Source organism: Lissotriton helveticus, chromosome 5_1, assembly GCF_964261635.1.
Source record: "Lissotriton helveticus chromosome 5_1, aLisHel1.1, whole genome shotgun sequence".
NCBI lineage: Eukaryota > Metazoa > Chordata > Amphibia > Caudata > Salamandridae > Lissotriton > Lissotriton helveticus.
The window spans coordinates 1,869,747,406-1,869,765,424 of NC_136065.1; positions in this window are offsets into that span (position 1 = coordinate 1,869,747,406).

Genomic DNA, 18,019 nt, shown 5'->3' on the forward strand with positions numbered 1-18,019 from the left:
GCAGCATCTGTGCTCTTCTGTCCTCTGCTTCTTTACTCCCAGCATTCCACAGGGTGCCCTACACCAAGCCAGATGCTGCTCTCATGCTGGTATACCCAGTATGAGGCCAGTGCCGTGATTGGTGAGAGCGCCCTTGTTAACCGCTCACTACGGGTCTATGACCTTCTGCTTGCTCTCCACCCGGCTGTAAAGCACAGCTTTGGTGGAGAGATCAAGCGCATGTGTGTTTGGCTGGATTTTCTTGGTCCGCCAAACTACCATGCATGCTTGAAGCAGTGCCACCACTTCTCCTCCTTCCTGGATCGACATGCCAGAATGGAAATCCTGCCCTTAGTTCAGCTGCAGGAAGTATGGTAGAAGGGAGGAAAAATACAATGATAATAACCTTTGTTATTTTCATTTTATTTTTTAATGTTCATAAGCAATGGAATGATGCTCATCCACCTTAGAGGAGGAGCCGCTGCTGATTTTGTGTCAGTTTTAAGGCTGTGGCTCAAACAAACACATTTAATTAATACATGATTGTAGTATCACCAGCACAGTACAGAGCATCTGTGCTCATAGAAATACCATTATCACATTGGGAGCAACACACTTGGTTCTGAGTTGCTCTTCCACATGTACTTGCACCAGTACACATGGGCCCCCTTAGTAATGATTGGGCGAACTGGCCAGCTCCAGCTGGATACACACTGTAGGAGGATGGATATCTGACTATGGTTACCCCAGATTTTTTGCCTTGTGTTTAGCTGGTTTTTGACTTAGTTGGCCTGGGATCCTGCTAAGTAGGGCCCTAGGCTATCTGCTCTCTCTGTAAAATGGACTCCATGTACCTTAGGTACATATCAAATTGGATATTGGGTCACCTTATGAGCCCCTGTATAGTGTACTATAGGTACCCAGGGCATAGGTGCACCCAAGGCCTACCAGGGGCTGCAGCATATCTTATGCCACCCATGGCTGGCCATCCAAACTGACACAACTGGCCGATCACTCAGCTGGGGCAAGGTCATGTAATCAACCCTTGCTTAGGTATAGTATTCCTATACCTACCATTATATATAGACACATATGCACCTATAAGTCACTCCTATGGCAGACCTTAACAATCCTGAAGGCAGAGTGCTTGGTTTTATGTGAGATGGTGCTCTAGCATGAGCTGAGCCTGTCTGCAGCTTTCGGAACCATGTCCTTATAGCTGTTCTAGGATATAGCCATACCATATACTCTTAATTGCATTATAATCATCGCGGTTATTGCTAACTTTGGTTTGGCTTTATCAAAACATGTCGTGTAAGGTGTCATACGCTTTGGAATACTACCCCCTCGCCAGTTCTGGCGACGGGGGTAGCATTTCACCCTTCTAGAGGGAGAAGACATGTTGTTCCTACTAATCCCGGTTAAAGTTAACCAGAGCCTCAGCATCACAAAATGGATGCTGCTGCCACAGACACAAGTCTGACCTCCTGCTGCTGGGAGTCCTTCCAGCGAGGGAGGCTTGGACAATAGGTTTCCTGTCTTGGGAGGTGCTAGCACCACCCCAGACAGGCTATAGTGTATTGGGGCAGGGAGGTCTGAATGAAATGAGACACTGCCTGGGGCACACAAGGTGTCCCATGCATAGTCCAGTTCAAACCGGTGCTGGGGCACTCCAGCCCCATCTCTGGCGCGAAACTAGACAAAGGGAAAGGGGTGTAACACCCCCTTCCTGGGTCCCATCCATAGGAGGGACCTAGCAGGTAATCCAGCCCCATAATTTGGTATATAGGTAGGAGCTGAGTCCCAAGATTTTAGATTTATCCTGACTGACTCTGATATGAAACTCTGGACCTTCGACATCCTACTCGATGTAGAAGATTGAAGAATCTCCCTTGTGTTCAAGGAGTGACCACCCTGCACAAGCAGGCACCATCAAGTGTCTTTGTCGATGCTCCTGCCAGAGCCCGAGCACAGAGCCTGACAAGACCCAGACTTCCAGACTTCCTTCAGCCCGATCCACAGCCACAGCAAAGCTGAGACCCGTGGAGGCGACGCGAGACGTGGGACCGGCCATCTTGGAAAGCCAGCAAATTGCTTTCCGTGCAACTTCTGAGGCACCCTCGAAGTTGTGCATTGGGGATTGAGAAGCCCCAACCCCGAGCACCAACTGTACCGAAGATCAGCCCTCCACACTCCACGAGTTCTGCGTGGGGCCCTTCTGTATTTTCCTGCTCGACGCATCTGTCCGGTCACTTGCCCGTTGGCTAGTGGCCTCTGTGACGACGAACCTTTGATTTTCCAATGCTGGTCTCGTTGCTCCAGACTGGCCCTTGCTTCCCTGAAAAAGAGCAGCCCATCAGACCTTGCTGGTCTGATTAAGAAGCCATCTTCCTTTTCTGCGTGGGTTGCCTTTGCCAAGGCTTGTTGACTCCAATCCGGAAGCCGACACCACCGACAGCGAGAACCTTCGTACGACAGTCCGTATGCAGCTCCTGGTTGTCGTCGACACCTCCTGGTCCACGTGGCTGCAGAGACAAGCTTCACGACATCACCTGATTGCTTCGCGACATCGCCTGGTTCCTTCCTGGATCCATCCTGGTCACTGGCTAGTGACCAAGACTCTGTCCCCTCTGCTTTCAGGTACTCTTCATCCTCGATCCGCCCTTGGATCCACCCGGACACTTCTCTCCTGGTCGCCTGCAGCATCTTTCTCCAAGGCTCCATAGGAATCAGCGACGAAACCCGACACACTTTGACATCTATGCACCCGCTTCCTGTGGGTGAGGTAACGTGAGTATTTCGGTACTCCTGTGGGTATTGACTATCCTAGTGTCCTAGTTTCAAGTAGCTTTTCCCTAGTCCATCCGGAAGCGTCCTAAAAGAACTAGTTTCCATTTCTTTCGTTCCCATTCTAACTCTATGGTAACTTGCGTGCGTGTAAAAACACTGCACGCGCATCCCGTGGGCCTCCTGCTCTCCATCCACAGTACAGTGTAGCCCCAGTGATTCTCCAGGCCCTAGGCCTTTCCTTTGTTCGTGACGTGGTTCTTATACCACTATTTTAGTATATGGTTCGAAGTGCCCCTAGGGCATTACTGTATTTTGTGCAACTTATTGTATTTTAATTAAGTATCTTGTATTGTGCTGGTGCCTCTGACCTCATAAAGAGTTCAGAGGATTGTGTTAGAAATAAATACATATATATTTTGATAATACAACCTGTGTGGTGTCCTTTCACTTGGTATTAAAGGGATTGCATATTGTAAAACAGCTGGCTTTACATGCCCTCTTGAGTTTAGCCTAAGACTGCTTTTGTCCATGCTACCACTAGGATAGCTGGTCTATAAGGTTGACTTTACAACCATCACCATAAGGGTTGTTTGGACTGGTGCAAGGTGCTCACTAGAATAGTGAACATCATATACCAGGCCAACTTCTCACACACACCATACCCTGACATTCAAAATCTTAATGCTAAACAGGTACAACAGCTATATACTGGTCTAGTTAGAGCATATGGACGCCTGAATCAATATGTTTTGAACACCCTCTTGGCTGTCCCATCAGTGGCAACAATAAGTCCTGTAATTGTTCATTCAATTATGGGCAAAATTCCCACTAATTGTGAGGAAATTCCACTTTAGATCACCCAAAAAATCGACCAAATTGAAGATGTCGTTCCCCTTACGGGATAACAAGACAAGCACAGAATATTGACTATGTGCTTATCGCACGGAATAGTTCCTGCAATAGGTGACTATAACACTTGGGACACAGTCTTTACCACTGTATATACCATCAGTCATGGCACACCATCCATGTCAGTTTTTCCGGACTTGTAAGCAACTACAGAACGAACACTGGGTTGCTGCTGCCCCGGTTTTTGGGATGAAACTAACAGGAATGTTTCCAGTGGTGTTCACAATAATTCTGTCTAACATTAAAGGTGAAGCAGCATCTCTGGCTATTCGCCAGAGGCTTGCGGTGGTCACACAAGTCGACCATAAATATGAGCTACCTATAATTATTGCTAATGTCTACAGATCCTATGGACTCAATCATTTGGGAACCAGACCTACTAAATCACCACTTGGCAAACGTGATTCAGACAAAAAAGTCAAGCAGACCAGTGAGTTTGCTAAAAAATCATAGGATAAATCAAATAGTCAGAGAAAGGTAAACCTCACAGAAATTCTCCACCCCAGGAGCCCTCTGAAAGGCGATAATATTTTCATGAAAACACAAATCAAGGCTCCAGACAGGTATCAGATTTTTGATACAACTTCTCCTTGTTTCTTGCGTAACTCATCTGAAAAGAAGTATGAGAGGAGGGAAATCTGAGCGCAGACAAAAAGAGTGCGTGAAGCAGAAAAGAGACTCACAATGCTCATCTGAAGTGAATATAAAAAAGGATGAAAAATCTCCTCCATTTAAACCCAAATTTCAGAAAAAGAAAGTTGTGGCTATGACCGCAAAATATGCCACAAACACTGAGAGAACTCCTCTGATCAGGATTTGTGCCGTAACTGTAATCGACAGTATGGCAGAAGTCACTATAATAATATGCCAACATCTCAAGGAGTTTCTGGCAGTGAGAGCAACTAATAACTTTGGGCTAGATGTATGTAATTTCAAAATACTGATTCTAAAATACTGAATTTTACCGATTCGGTATTTTAGAATCGGTATTTGTGATGTGGGTAAAAAATCGGTAATTTTTACCGATTTGGTAAAATTCGGTATCTGCCATTCGGAATTTACCGAATCGGTATTTACCGATTCGGTATTTACCGAATCGGTACTTCCCATTCAATCCTATGGGCCTTGTGGCCCATAGGAATGAATGGGAAATACCTATTCGGTAAATACCGAATCGGAAAGGAAAGAAAAGTGAAACTTAGGAGTCAGCCAATCAGGTGCTACCACCCACCCCCTCCCAACCAAGAAGTGGCTACACCCAGGCAGCTGCAAGTAATTAGAAGCTTCTGGAAAGGCAGAGAAAGCAGAGCTGAGTCCCTGAGCCACAGGAAAACTTTTTTGTGCATTTACATTTTGGAAATGGCAATCAGCAGTGAAAAGGAACTTCCAGACAGGAAGAGAAAAATATTTTTTAGCACCATGGAGCTGCAGATCCTCGCGGAGGAGGTGGTTAAAGAACACCAGAAATTGTTTGGTAAGCAGTCCCTGACTGTGGCTGAATCTGCCAAAAGAAAGATTTGGCTGGAAAAACAGTCGAAGGTGAATGCTGTAGGAGTGACTCCAAGGGACATAGATGGTGGTATGACCTCAGGAGCCTGACCAAGAAGAAAATTGCAGAGCAGCACAAAGAGGCAAACACAACTGGAGGAGGGAAGAACCGTGCCCCTCCCCTGACTGAGCTGGAGGAGCTGGTGGGGTCTACCATTGAACCTGAGAGCATCTGTGGATTGGGAGATGCAGACAGCTCAGCCAGAGCTGCCACCAGAAAAGGTAAGACGCATGTACAGCAATCACCCCCACACCATCCCCTTCCCTTTTCCCTATGTGGCAAAGTTTACCCCACTCCAGTAGAGGTAGTACTATACAGGAGCAATGCATTATGGGACATGTAGTCATTGAAAGACCTACCATGTCATAAAGCACAGCAATCAACAAGTTAGGCAAAACATATCAGTCATAATGAAGCTGAGGCAATATGTATAGTGTTTCAGTGATAATACTTTAATTGTAGAAGCAGAGGCAGGAGCACAGAGCCAATGTACGCTTTTATGTCCACAGGCGAGACATCTCGCAGGCGTACCAGGGAGAAGGAAGGCACTGCACCACAGAGGGATGACAGCCAGGAGGCAGGCACAATTGAAGAGAATGTCACAGGGGACACTGATGCACCAACACCACTGCTACCATCCCAAGACCTTGAATTGTCTCCACATCTGCTGGCATCCCCAGAACGTTCTGGATCCCCTCTGCTACTGTCCTCACCTGAACTGCCTGCGTCACTGCCGCAAACAACACCTGCACCTCAAAAGAGCAGGTGACATGCAGTTGCTCCACTTGGTGAAATGGAAACCTCAGCAGGTGAAATGGAGGGGGATGACACTCAAACCTTGGCGGGGGAAGCAAGCATTGCCACACAGCAGTTCAGTGCAGAGGTTGGCCGTACAGTTAGCAGACACCGCAGGCCCAGAGATAGCAGTGCTGCACAACATGTGGAGGGTCCCAGTGTCTTTCGTGGGCTGGAGGGTAGCATGGTCAAGATCCAAAGAATGCAGGGGAAGGCCATCCAGTCCGTGCAACGCCAGATGAGGCACCTGAATACACATATGGAAAACATAGGGAAGGGCATCAGTGCACTGGTTGACGAGAACAAAGAGATGGCATCAGGTATGAGGGAGATGGCTGCAGGGGTGCGGGAGATGGCCACAGGTGTGCGGGACATGACATAATCGGTGCAGGTACTGTGCACTAAAATGGACGAGGACAGGTCAGCAAGGCGCAAGGACAGGCAACATGCGCAGCAGCAAACTAAGGCAATGAACCGCCTGGCCACAGCCACTTCCCTTCTATGCAGGCGATGCATCAACATGCAAGAGGGACTGACACACAGCAGCAATGAGGTGTCTAGGGGCCTTGCAAGGGTAACCAGTGCTGTAGAGGTGCTGCTTAAGGAAGAGGTGTGGCGCCGCGGCCAGGGCGACTGCCTCCGGAATCTGGGGATCAGGGTTCGATCCCCGGCTCCTGCGGCAGGTTAGCCCAGCACTATGTGACTCTGGGCAATAGCTCGCTTAATCTTCCCGACGGCCCCCAGCGCCTAGAGACCCTTACGGGTGATTGTGCGCTTTACAAATGTGGACTTTACTTTACTTACTTAATGCACAGACAGCAAAAACTGCTGCTCTGGATGTACCGGAAAGTGAGGAAAGTACCAGTAGGAGCAGCATGACAAGCCCCCTGTTGTTGAGACACGGAGGGGCAGCAGGCGCCATGGTGAGCCAACAGCTCAAACACCCAGTGAGGACAGCCAGCCACTTTCATCTGCCACTGGTAGGCGTGGCCGCAAATGACTTTAACAGCCCACACTCCATGACCTTAAATGGGGAAGTGAGCCAGGACTACCATTAGTGAATGGATGACATTTGTGTTGCACATTTGTGCTTTTGAATACCTGCGTAGTGACAAATATTAAACTACGTTGGTATCATACTCCACCTGTCTGTGTCTCTTTACTTACTCAAAAAAAGTTCTGTGTGATCTCTGCCCGTCTCTGTCTGCCATCTGTTGGTGGCGCAACTCCTGCTGTGTGTGGTTCAGGCAGTGCATGTTCATCATCGTGGTCCTCATAGTTGCTCAATTCCACCTCTGTGCCCTTCTTTGTAGCAAGGTTATGCAACATTGCACAAGTTGCAATTATCTTACAGCAGATGATTGGTGAGTACTGCTGTTCCCCTCCACTTTTGTGGAGGCAGCGGAACCTGCTTTTTAACAGCCCAAAGGTGCGCTCCGCAACATTCCTAGTAGATTTGTGTGCCACGTTGTATCGTCTCTGGCTGCGGGTTGAAGGGTTAGGTAGGGTGTCAGGATGAATGAGCGGACGGCATATGCACTATCCCCTATATGTAGATGAGAAAGCCATTACTCACATGCACACATACACATACATGTGCTATATCTATCAGGGTGTGTCACAGTGACTTACCTAGCAGGTATCCTTCGCCAAATTCCCCTGCTGTCAGGCGTGTGTAGATCCTACTGTTCTGAAAGATGTAGGAGTCGTGGGTACTTCCTGGGAACTTGGCCACAATGTCTGTGATTATGTTGTTGGCATCACAGATTCATTGATAGAGTGGGATGACTTCCACCTGCACATGGGGTGTGATGGCATGCGCCCTTGGGGTTGGGTGCTCCAAAAGTGGGTGCAGGTGCCTGATCAAGTCCAGGATGGTTTGGGGGTGTAGCCTGTACCTTTGCAATATCTCTTGCTCAGTGAGTTGAAAGAGCGTTATCCTCTGTCTGTACACTTGCTCCTCCCTTCTCCAGACCCTCTCTCCTGCTGCATGTAGCCGTAGCCGCCTTGCTATCACGTAGAATACCGCCATTCTGGTTACACTGTTGTATTTTGGGGCCTTTTTTATGGCCTGCACCTGGTTACCACCTGCTTTCAATTCATGGTAAATACCGACTCTTAAATACCGAATTTGATGAAATTCGGTATTTTAGAAGTTTCCTACATCTCAAAACTCATTTTTTACCATTTCTTATTTACCGATTCGGTAAATAAGAATTCGGTCATTTCCGAATCGGTAAATACAGATTCAGTAAATTCCGATTCGGTAAATTCTGATTCGGTAAATTACCGACTCGTATTTACCGAATTGGTCTTTTTTGAGCCCCTACATCTCAATATCCAAATACCGGTCGATAACGGCTGAAATTCGGTATTTTCGGCCGTTACCGACCGGTATTTGGCTACCTACAGCTGGCCCTTGATCCTTTGCCCGTAAAATTAATGATCCCCTTTTTTCTGTTTGAAAACCGAATCATTCATATTGCATAGTTTTAGACTACAGACATTTAACATTCATACACGCACTTTAGCAATACAAAATACAAACAGCAAGGCACTGATAAACAATATAGAACGTACAAAATACAAAATATCTGTGGATATTTCCAGTGTTTTTTTCAGCCACAATCTAGCACCTGAAAGCAGAGATTATATAACCTTCTCAGCACTTGGCTTTCAATGCCACTTTGCACGACTCGCAATGGGAAATAAGAACAGTCGAAGATGGTTTGCTACACTCATTTTGTCAATTTATCCATGATATCGATCCTGACCTGATGGACGATGAGTTACATCCACACTTGGCCATAGTGAATTGCATGATTTTAGGAATCGCTGCATATGGCTACAAGTTCAACTTGAAGAATTTTCATATCACATTTCTTAGGGCCATATGTATCAAGCACTAATGCGTTCGCAAACGCTGAAATTCGCAGAATTTCGGTGTTTGCGAACGCATTAGTGCTAAATGGTATGTATCAAAGAAATCTGTGTGCAAAATAAGGAATCGCAAAATTTACGATTCATTATTTTGCGATTGCATTTAAGGAATCACAAATTTTGCGATTCCTTAAATGCAATGTAAGAAGCATAAAAAAAATGCAAATTGCGCTACTTCAAGTTGGTGGTAAATTGCGAATTCCTTTAAAAATGCACTTTTTTGCTTTTTCCAAAGTGCAATGTGAAGCACATACATGCCCTTAGGGCATGTATGTGCGCCACATGTGCACCCATGCTTATTTCAGGGGAGCAACAGGGTGTCCTTTGGACACCCCCTGCACCCTTGAAATTATTCTCGATTTGCGATTCTCAAATTGCGAATCGCAAATTGAGAATAACTTCCCATTCATTCCTATGGGCCTCCTGGCCCATAGAAATGTATGGGAAAGTATTCCTTAATTGCGATTTGCAATTTCCTAATCGCAATTAAGGAATACTAAGAAATCGCTAAAAAATTGCGATTTTGTACATGCATCCCTATTTGCAATTGGCAAATAGCAATTTCTAAAAAATCGCTATTTGAGAATCGCAAATCAGGTTGTTGATACATATGGCCCTAAGTGTCCTTTTCTTGGAATATGAACTTACACATGAGGTTAAGAGTCTTGCCTCTCACTTTTTGGAGACATGTACACAACAGCAACCTCCAAATACCATAAAGAAATTAGAATCCTTATTAGGATTCCTTAATTTTGGCAGAACTTACATTCCTAACTATGCAAAATGCATCAAACCACTTTATGAATTAATACACCCTGACGTTGGACATCAGAACACACAAACACACTCAGATATTTACAATCTGGCTTACTTGCAACCTGTCACTTAGAGACACAGTAAATCTGACAAACCTAGTAATCTTGGTCTTACCCGGTGCTATTAGATTACCTTTATCACTTTTAAACGAAGGTGAGACAGTGCCAATTGCATACACTTATATTTCAGTTTGGAAATGAGTTTGGCTTTGACGGAAAAAATACTGACTGCTGTGCATATGGCTATTCTTAAGGAGTGGGTGCTTTTACTAGGCAAACACCTATTTGTCGTTACTCCCATGCCAGCCTTAGAGGCTGTCACAAGGGCTAGCAATCCTAATACAAAGCCCTTCATCCTAGATGGATACAGTGGGAAACATCCTTAACAGCTATTGATAGACACTCCATTTTTTACCTGTCTTTACAGACACTAGAATGTCTACCCCATGCCCACCTCTGTGTCTTACCTCTAGAACAATATAAATATATTGTTTACGCTGATAGTTCTGCCAAGCCTGCTGTAGGCTCTAAACAGCAATATTCTGCAGTGTGTGCCACTGTTGTTGATGTAATGTTAGAAGGAAAATTCCAACCACAAAAAACTCGCACCGAGTTCTTAGAGGACTGCACTGCACAGTTGGCTGAACTTAAAGCTTTGCTTCTGGCACTAGAACATACGGATGGGATCCTGAATTACCCACACTTGTAGTGTGTGACTTTATGCCTCTACCTCCTGTATTTTTGATGCTGGGCTGGATTTCATTTTTGCTGTCTTAGATGCTTTGGGAACTTAGCCACTGCTGATCAGTGTCAAAGTGCAAGTGCTCCCTGTGTAAATTGTTATTATGATTGGTTATCCATTATTGGCATATCTGATTTACTTGAAAATCCCCTAGTAAAGTGCACTGAGTGTGCCAGGGCCTGTAAATCAAATGCTGCTAGTGGGCCTCCAGCACTATTTGTGCCACCCACATGACGAGTAGCCCTGAAAAGATGTCTCAGGCCAGCCACTGTAGTGCCTGTGCGCAGTTTGTTAACTGCCATGTCGACCTGGCAAGTGCACCCACTTGCCAGGCCCTAACCTTCCCTTTTCTTACATGTTAGTCACCCATATGGTAGGCCCAAAGTACTCTGTGGGCAAGGTGCAGTGTATGTGAAAAGTAGGACATGCCATGATGTGTATGGCATGTCCTGATAGTGAAATACTACCAATTTCATTTTTTACTATTGTAAGGCTATCTGTTCCCGTAGGATAGAATGGGGAGTTTGCTTATAACATCTTATAAGCATAACTGCCCTTGGGAACCAGATGCGAAAATAATCTTTAGTATGCCTGAACTCAGAATGTTAAAATGTATCTTTTAGTGGGGGTGATTTTTACATTCTGTGTTTGAAATTACCACTTTTAGAAAGTAGGTATTTTCTTGCTTAGCCATCCAGTGTGCCTCTGCTAGGATGTGTATTAACTGTCTGGCTTTTGAGTGACAGGGGCTGGGGATATGCAGTGGCTCCAGAGAGTCTGGATGAGTCAACGCTATGCTGAATCGGCCTTGTCTGCATTTGGATGGTGGGCAGAGTAGCACTTGCAGCTGAATAGGGCTGTGCCTGCCTTCCACAATGATGGCTGTGCCCCTCTGTGGTGTGTCTGGAGCCAGGGCTCACACTGATAATGGAGGTTGTTGTGCACTTGCAAAGTGCTCCCCAGAACTGGTTTGGACTGGGCTCAGAGCCAGAGGGATTTACTGTATAAAAAGAGGGGCCCAGACCCCAGACCTTTAAATCATCCCTGGAATTCAAAAGGACCCTTCCGCCAAGTAAAAGAGCTTGAGAGACTGAGGAGAAGTACAGCCCCTTTGCTGTGTGCTGTGTGGGGTTGGCCTGCAGTTGCTGTTTCTGCAAAGGAAAGGAGAAGGACTTTGCTGTGTGCTGTGTCCCCTGCTTAAAGGAGATCTCCACGGGGCCTGTGTGTGCTGGCCTCCTTTTCTGAAGTCTCAAGGACACAAATACTTCACCCCCAGCTCCCCTGAACTCTGCTGATGTGAGCCCTGACCTGCCAGGAGGTGTGATCCAGCAGGTTACCAACCTGCAGACATTTATCACCAAATACTCATCTGGGCCCATAAACACACTCACACAATATAGGCCGGTGAACACCGCTGGGGATCAATTTATAGGGCTAAATTCATATGTCCGTTTGAATTTAAGTCTTTGAATCTTTATTAATACTAAGCCCTTTCTTTATCTATGGATCTATTTTAGTTGATTAGAGTTGATGACCATGATGTTGGTCTCATTTACCTGATTTTTTAATGAAGAACCACAGACTCAGAAAAGTTTTAACAAAGTCAAAGTCAAAGTCAAAAAGGCTTTATTTCGATAAAAAGTTATCATAAAAGCTTTACATAAAACGCAAATACATCAAGTTTAACCCCTTTAGAGCTTGTAAATAAACCTCCCCAGTGCTGCGCTGTCCATTGGAACTAGTGCTGAATGGACGTCCAACGGTCGTGCGCAGCACTGGGGAGGTAGTGGCCGTGACGACCGTTGGCCGACGGCAGCAATTAAGGGGTTAAAAGCAAAAGTATAAGCAAACATAAACAACAAGAGTTTATATACAAAAGAAGAGAAATTTGTTAAAAGGTCGCAATATTTTAAGAGAGTTCATTTTGGTGATCAATTTAAAAAAGAATTAAACAGTTAATTTTAGCCTTTTGGATCTAATGGACCAAGCCCATGATAGAAATTTGGCTAGGGCGCAAGCATAGGTGGCACGACTATCAGACATTAATATGCGAATTGCGTCCATGTGGCTCCTAGTGCCCAGCTGGCGGCATACATTTTTAAGCCATACCCTCCTGGGTAGGGCATACTCTCCACATTCAAACATGAAGTGTGCCACTGTCTCTGGTCTAACTATGCATGCTGGGCAAAGCTCTGTAGTTTGTCCAGGAAATTTCCATCGTGAGGTAAAAGAATGTAAGGGAAGGGTTCCTGCTCTAAATTTAAAATACAGGGCTCTATCAAAAGGTTTTTCAATAGTGTCAAGGTACAGTTCCCGTTTTGGTAGGTCCTTGAACCTCAAAAAGTCTTCAGCAAGTCTGCCCAGGGAAGTACTGGTATTCCTTTGTAGTGAAATCCAGTTCCAATAAAGTTTCTTGAGGATTGATTTTGGGGGTGAAGATCTATTTACCCACGCGTCGTTTAAGCCCAGGTTTAGTAACAATGTTTTCATATCTTTCAACCATTTGATTTTGTGCCACCCTGGTAATGACATGATTTCTGAAAGACCTTGCGCGTATTTCCCAAGTTCCTCCACTCGCCACAGGCGTGCCCATAGCAAAAGAGGGCGGAATCTTGCAAGATCATCAATTGGGCAACAACCTAGGTCCAACATTAGCGGGACCATAGGAGTACCCTGTGGAAGTGACATAATCGCTCTAAAAAAAAATTTCTCTGATCTTGGTAGGTCGGTAGAAATAGATGAGCCCCAAAGTTCCGCCCCGTAGAGGGCTGAACTGACCCCTTTGGCTGAGTAGATTTCGAGGACAACCGCTATCGGTCTGGTTGAGCAGGAGCGTTGTTCTTTCAGAAGGGCTCCTGTTATCCTGTTATGGGTTAATAGCATTTTTCCAGGTGTGGAGTCCATTGCATTTTGTGTGATAGGCGAATGCCAAGGTAGTCGAAAACTTCCACCCTCTCCAAGGGTTCCATGTTCAGGGTAGGGGGGCGGGCTGTTTTTTTTGGAGGATTCAACACAAGGTATTTTGTCTTGCTCGTGTTAATTACCAGGCCTCGTTTGGAACAGAAGGATTGAAAGTTGTTTAGGAGCCTTTGGAGGCCTATTGGGGTTTTTGATATTAAAAGCGTATCATCCGCGAAGAGGAGGGTAGGTATATGTTCGCCGGCCAGGGATGGTTCATCTGAAGGATGTTCCCGGAGATGCTCAACCACCCCATTGATGTAAAGGGAAAAAAGGGTGGGAGCTAACACACATCCCTGGCGGACCCCTCTCTCAAACGGGATACTACTTGTTTTCTCCCCTCCTGTGCCCCACCTAATCTGGGCAAAGCTATTTTCATGTAGCCTGACTAGTAGTGAGAGTAGGTAGTGGGGCATCCCCATATCGGCCAAAACACTCCATAGGGTCTCCCTCGGTACAAGGTCAAAGGCAGTCTTTAAATCGATGAACGCGAGATAAAGACTGCCCTTGCCTATAACCACAACTTTCCAATACACCATCATTAATCTAAAAGCTTGTTCTATTGTCCCGGTGCCCACTCTAAAGCCCGCCTGGTAGTCAGAAAGGATTTTATTTTCATCTATCCAATCTAGTATTCTGACCAGTAGAACCTTGCCAACTACTTTTTGGCTAATGTCCAACAAGCTAATGGGTCTATAATTTGATGGATCTTCTCTGGCACCTTTTTAGGTTTCAGCCTGGCGAGGGGCACGAAGTGCCCCTCCCAGTTTGAAAACTTTTGTTTTCAGTAGGGATGTTCAGACCGCCTCTGTTTCCAATTGGCTAGCTCCATAAATGGAGGCTAGCCATTGGAAGACATCAGCGTCAATCCCTTTCTCCCGGTCAGAACGCGAATCGTGGGCGTTTCTGACTATTTTTTTAAATCCCGCCCCTTGATGTCGTGTGTCCCGGGCAGCGCTGTGATTGGCTGCCGGCCCGGGACACCCCAGTGACGTCATTTCCCGGGCCGCGCTGTGATTGGCTGCCGCCCGGGACACCCCCTTGACGTCAGCCAATCACAGCACGGCCCGGGACCTGACTTGTTTCATTCAGCGATCCATTTGTTTATCCCCCGCCCTCCCTCCCGTTGTCCGTGCCTCCTCCCTCCCACTCCACTCGCCGAGGAAGCACTTTTTAGGCCTACAGGAAGCACGAGGGATCGCAGTTCTCAGGTAATTTAAAATGGTAACTGGTGGCATTTGTAAAACACCTTACCGGCGTGATTTATGGCCAAGGAAACAAAAGATAACCCCTAAGGGCGTCCCCGTGTTGCTGGGGAATCCAACATGCTGTGCTGAGAATTAAGGGAGGCCAGCTCCGTCGCGCCTGCCCCAGAGCCGAGGAAGACAGGCAGAATTAACAACATAGCCATTCTTAGAGCCAGGCAGAAGCATACCCGACCAAGAAAGTACCGCCTATCGGGGTGCAGCCATTACCGTGTGCCCGCACGGAACCAGAGAAGCGCCTCGGCCCCTCCGCTGCAATTGCGGTGAGACTGGGAGTCCAGTGAGGGCTCGAGACAAGGGAACGCTCCACTGCCCCACGTGCCAAGTGGCCCGAGATTGTTGGCATCAGTGGCGAAGGCTCGCTGTAGGGGTCAGTTCACAGTGGAGACCAGACCAGTGAAGGTCGCGGGGTGAACAGAGGGAGGGGCGGGGCGAGGCGAACAGGGGGCGGGGGAGGTAAGGGACCTTGAGGGAGGGAACGGCTCAGGAGAGAGAAAAATACAGGGGCTTGCGGAGTAAGAAGAGGTGAAGAGAAGAGAGCAGAGGGATAAGGGTCGTGAGGTAGGAGAAAGAGAAGAAGGGGTCGAAGACGAGTGAGGGGCAGGAATGCACGAGGCACGGAGGGGCGGGGCTAAAGAGGCACGGAGATGGGGGAGGGAAAGGCGGGTGGCCCTGAGACCTGTGTAGCTCCCAATAGTGCAGCAGGTGCAGTGACACCAGGCCCCATGTATGCCAGTTACGGCAGCACTGGGGACCGCTGTCTCCCCGCTCAAGTCAATGGACAGGAAGTCGAAGGACACCGCAGGGCCACCAGAATGGGGAATAACTATATTTGGCATTTGTGGCTTTTCAGTGACGCGCACAGAGTCTCGGCTCCGAAACTCCTGGCTCTGAAGGCAGACACCATGTGATCTTGTGCCTGGGGCAGAAGAGTCTTGCGAAAGAGTCCCCGCGGTTTCACAAGAAATAACACCGCTTCCACCCCACCCCTCGAGTGCCTGCTTCTGTAGCAGGGAGTCCAGCACCTCGGGCCCCTGCACGGATCAGACCCCTGGAAGGGCCCCCCAGCAGCCTTGCTTCTGTAGCAGGGAGTCCAGGACCCCGGGCCCCTGCACGGACCAGACCCCTGGAAGAGCCCCCCAGCAGCCTTGCTTCTGTAACAGGGAGTCCAGCACCCCGGGCCCCTGCACTGACCAGAACCCTGGAAGGGCCCCCCAGCAGCCGGCCTCTCCCCAGCCTGCCGCAGGCACCGCTCTGAAGGGACCCCGGCTGCCTCAGCAGGTAGACTTCCTCCTCTGCAAGACTTGTGGTCACAGAAAGAACAGAAAACAACAGAAAAACAGAAGCGGGCATCAGCGGTGAGAGGAGGCGGATCCCCGCATCCGCAGCTCATCGGGGGCCAGGGGCGACCCCCCAGCATCCGCAGCTCATCGGGGGCCAGGGGCCACCCCCAGCATCCGCAGCTCATCTGGGGCGCTGTCCCCCTGCGGGGGGGGGGGAGGGCAGGCGTAGCCTGCAGAAGGGGTAGGCACTTGTTTCTGTGGAATTAAATCCCGGCTGCGTGCATGCAGGCTGTGACCCTCGGCACTTCCGACTCTCACTCTTGCCCACTTCAAGTGTTCTCTCGTCTGTGTGTCTGTCTTTGTGTGTCTGGGGGTGTGGTAGTTTTTCTGCGGGTGTGTCATTTCGTTGTGCGTTTGGTTTTCTTGTTTGTGTTTTTATGTAAGTTGCCGACGTGTGTGTATTAGCCTTCGCGTCTGCCTGTGTATATGTGCGTTCTTGGGTGTCTGTGTTTGTACACATGCATCTCTGTACTTGTCATCATGTCCCTTTGTGTGTGTGTGCCTGCCTGCTTGTGGTTGTGTGTGCCTGCGTGTGTACAGTTTTCCTAAATAACTATGTCTGAATGCCTGCCCCAGAGCCGAGGAAGACAGGCAGAATTAACAACATAGCCATTCTTAGAGCCAGGCAGAAGCATACCCGACCAAGAAAGTACCGCCTATCGGGGCGCAGCCATTACCGTGTGCCCGCACGGAACCAGAGAAGCGCCTCGGCCCCTCCGCTGCAATTGCGGTGAGACTGGGAGTCCAGTGAGGGCTCGAGACAAGGGAACGCTCCACTGCCCCACGTGCCAGGTGGCCCGAGATTGTTGGCATCAGTGGCGAAGGCTCGCTGTAGGGGTCAGTTCACAGTGGAGACCAGACCAGTGAAGGTCTTCGTGTGGAGAGCCTGCACGCCCCCCCACCCCCCACCCCCCCCCCTTGTTGTTCTGTGTAGGGGACACTGCGAGGTAGAGCCTCGAAGGAGGCCCACGTCTTGAAACTTGCAGCACTTCAGGATAACTACCATAATGGGCGCAGGGGCCCATGAGCCCTACGATAGGTTTGCAATACAGTGATATCTGGTGATTAGTGGACACCTGGAAGGTGCACCTGGCGGGCGCGGACACCTGCCTCTCTTATCGTGCAGTGCGCTGTGTGCGTGCGTGCTTGCCAGCCTTGAAGGTAAAGACGCCAGCATTTTCCTGACAGTCCCTGCTGTATGTTTGTCTCTCTTATGCCCTATTCACCCGGCCTCGACCCTTCACCTTCTTCTTTGTGCTCTCTTGTCAGGTAAATAGTGCCCTCGTGGTTTGGAAACTATTGCTTTCTTTTCCGAAGACAAAGGGAACGCGCAGCGGCTGCAGTGGTGTTATGTTGTGGGCTTGTTTTTAATTATTATTATTTCTTTACAAAACGCTGAACATTTATTAATTTAGTAGGTCTGGGTTGGTAGCACCGCTATCTGTTTGGCCTGTAGTAACCACGTTTTCAGTGCAACAACCTTTGTAAATCGCGTTTCTCTCTGTCGCACTTTTGATCTCCCCTCACCGTAACTCCGTATCTTCTGCCTCCCGTCCTCATGTTTCTCCACCCTCCCGCTCCCCGATGTGCCCTGTTTAGCTTGTGTCTCCCATCCGTGCCCCAGTGTTGTTTGCGCCCCATGTTCTTTTCTCCAACCGCTTTAAAATCCCCGCCATGGTCCCCCGTTTTGCTTCCGGCCCTCTTTCTCCCTGTTACTTCAGTGCCCTAAGTTGCTTCGGTCCCTTCCAGCTCCCCCCTGTTGCTTCCGCCCCTCATCTTGTGCCCCCGTGTGGCTCCCCTTCAGTTTTTTCCCCTCCACCCATTTTAAAAAATATAAAGTATTTTCCGTTTCAGTTACTGATCCAGCTCGGAACGGTAACTAAAAATAATAGAAAATAAGCGACTGACCAAAAACTTAAAAAAAAAATTATATA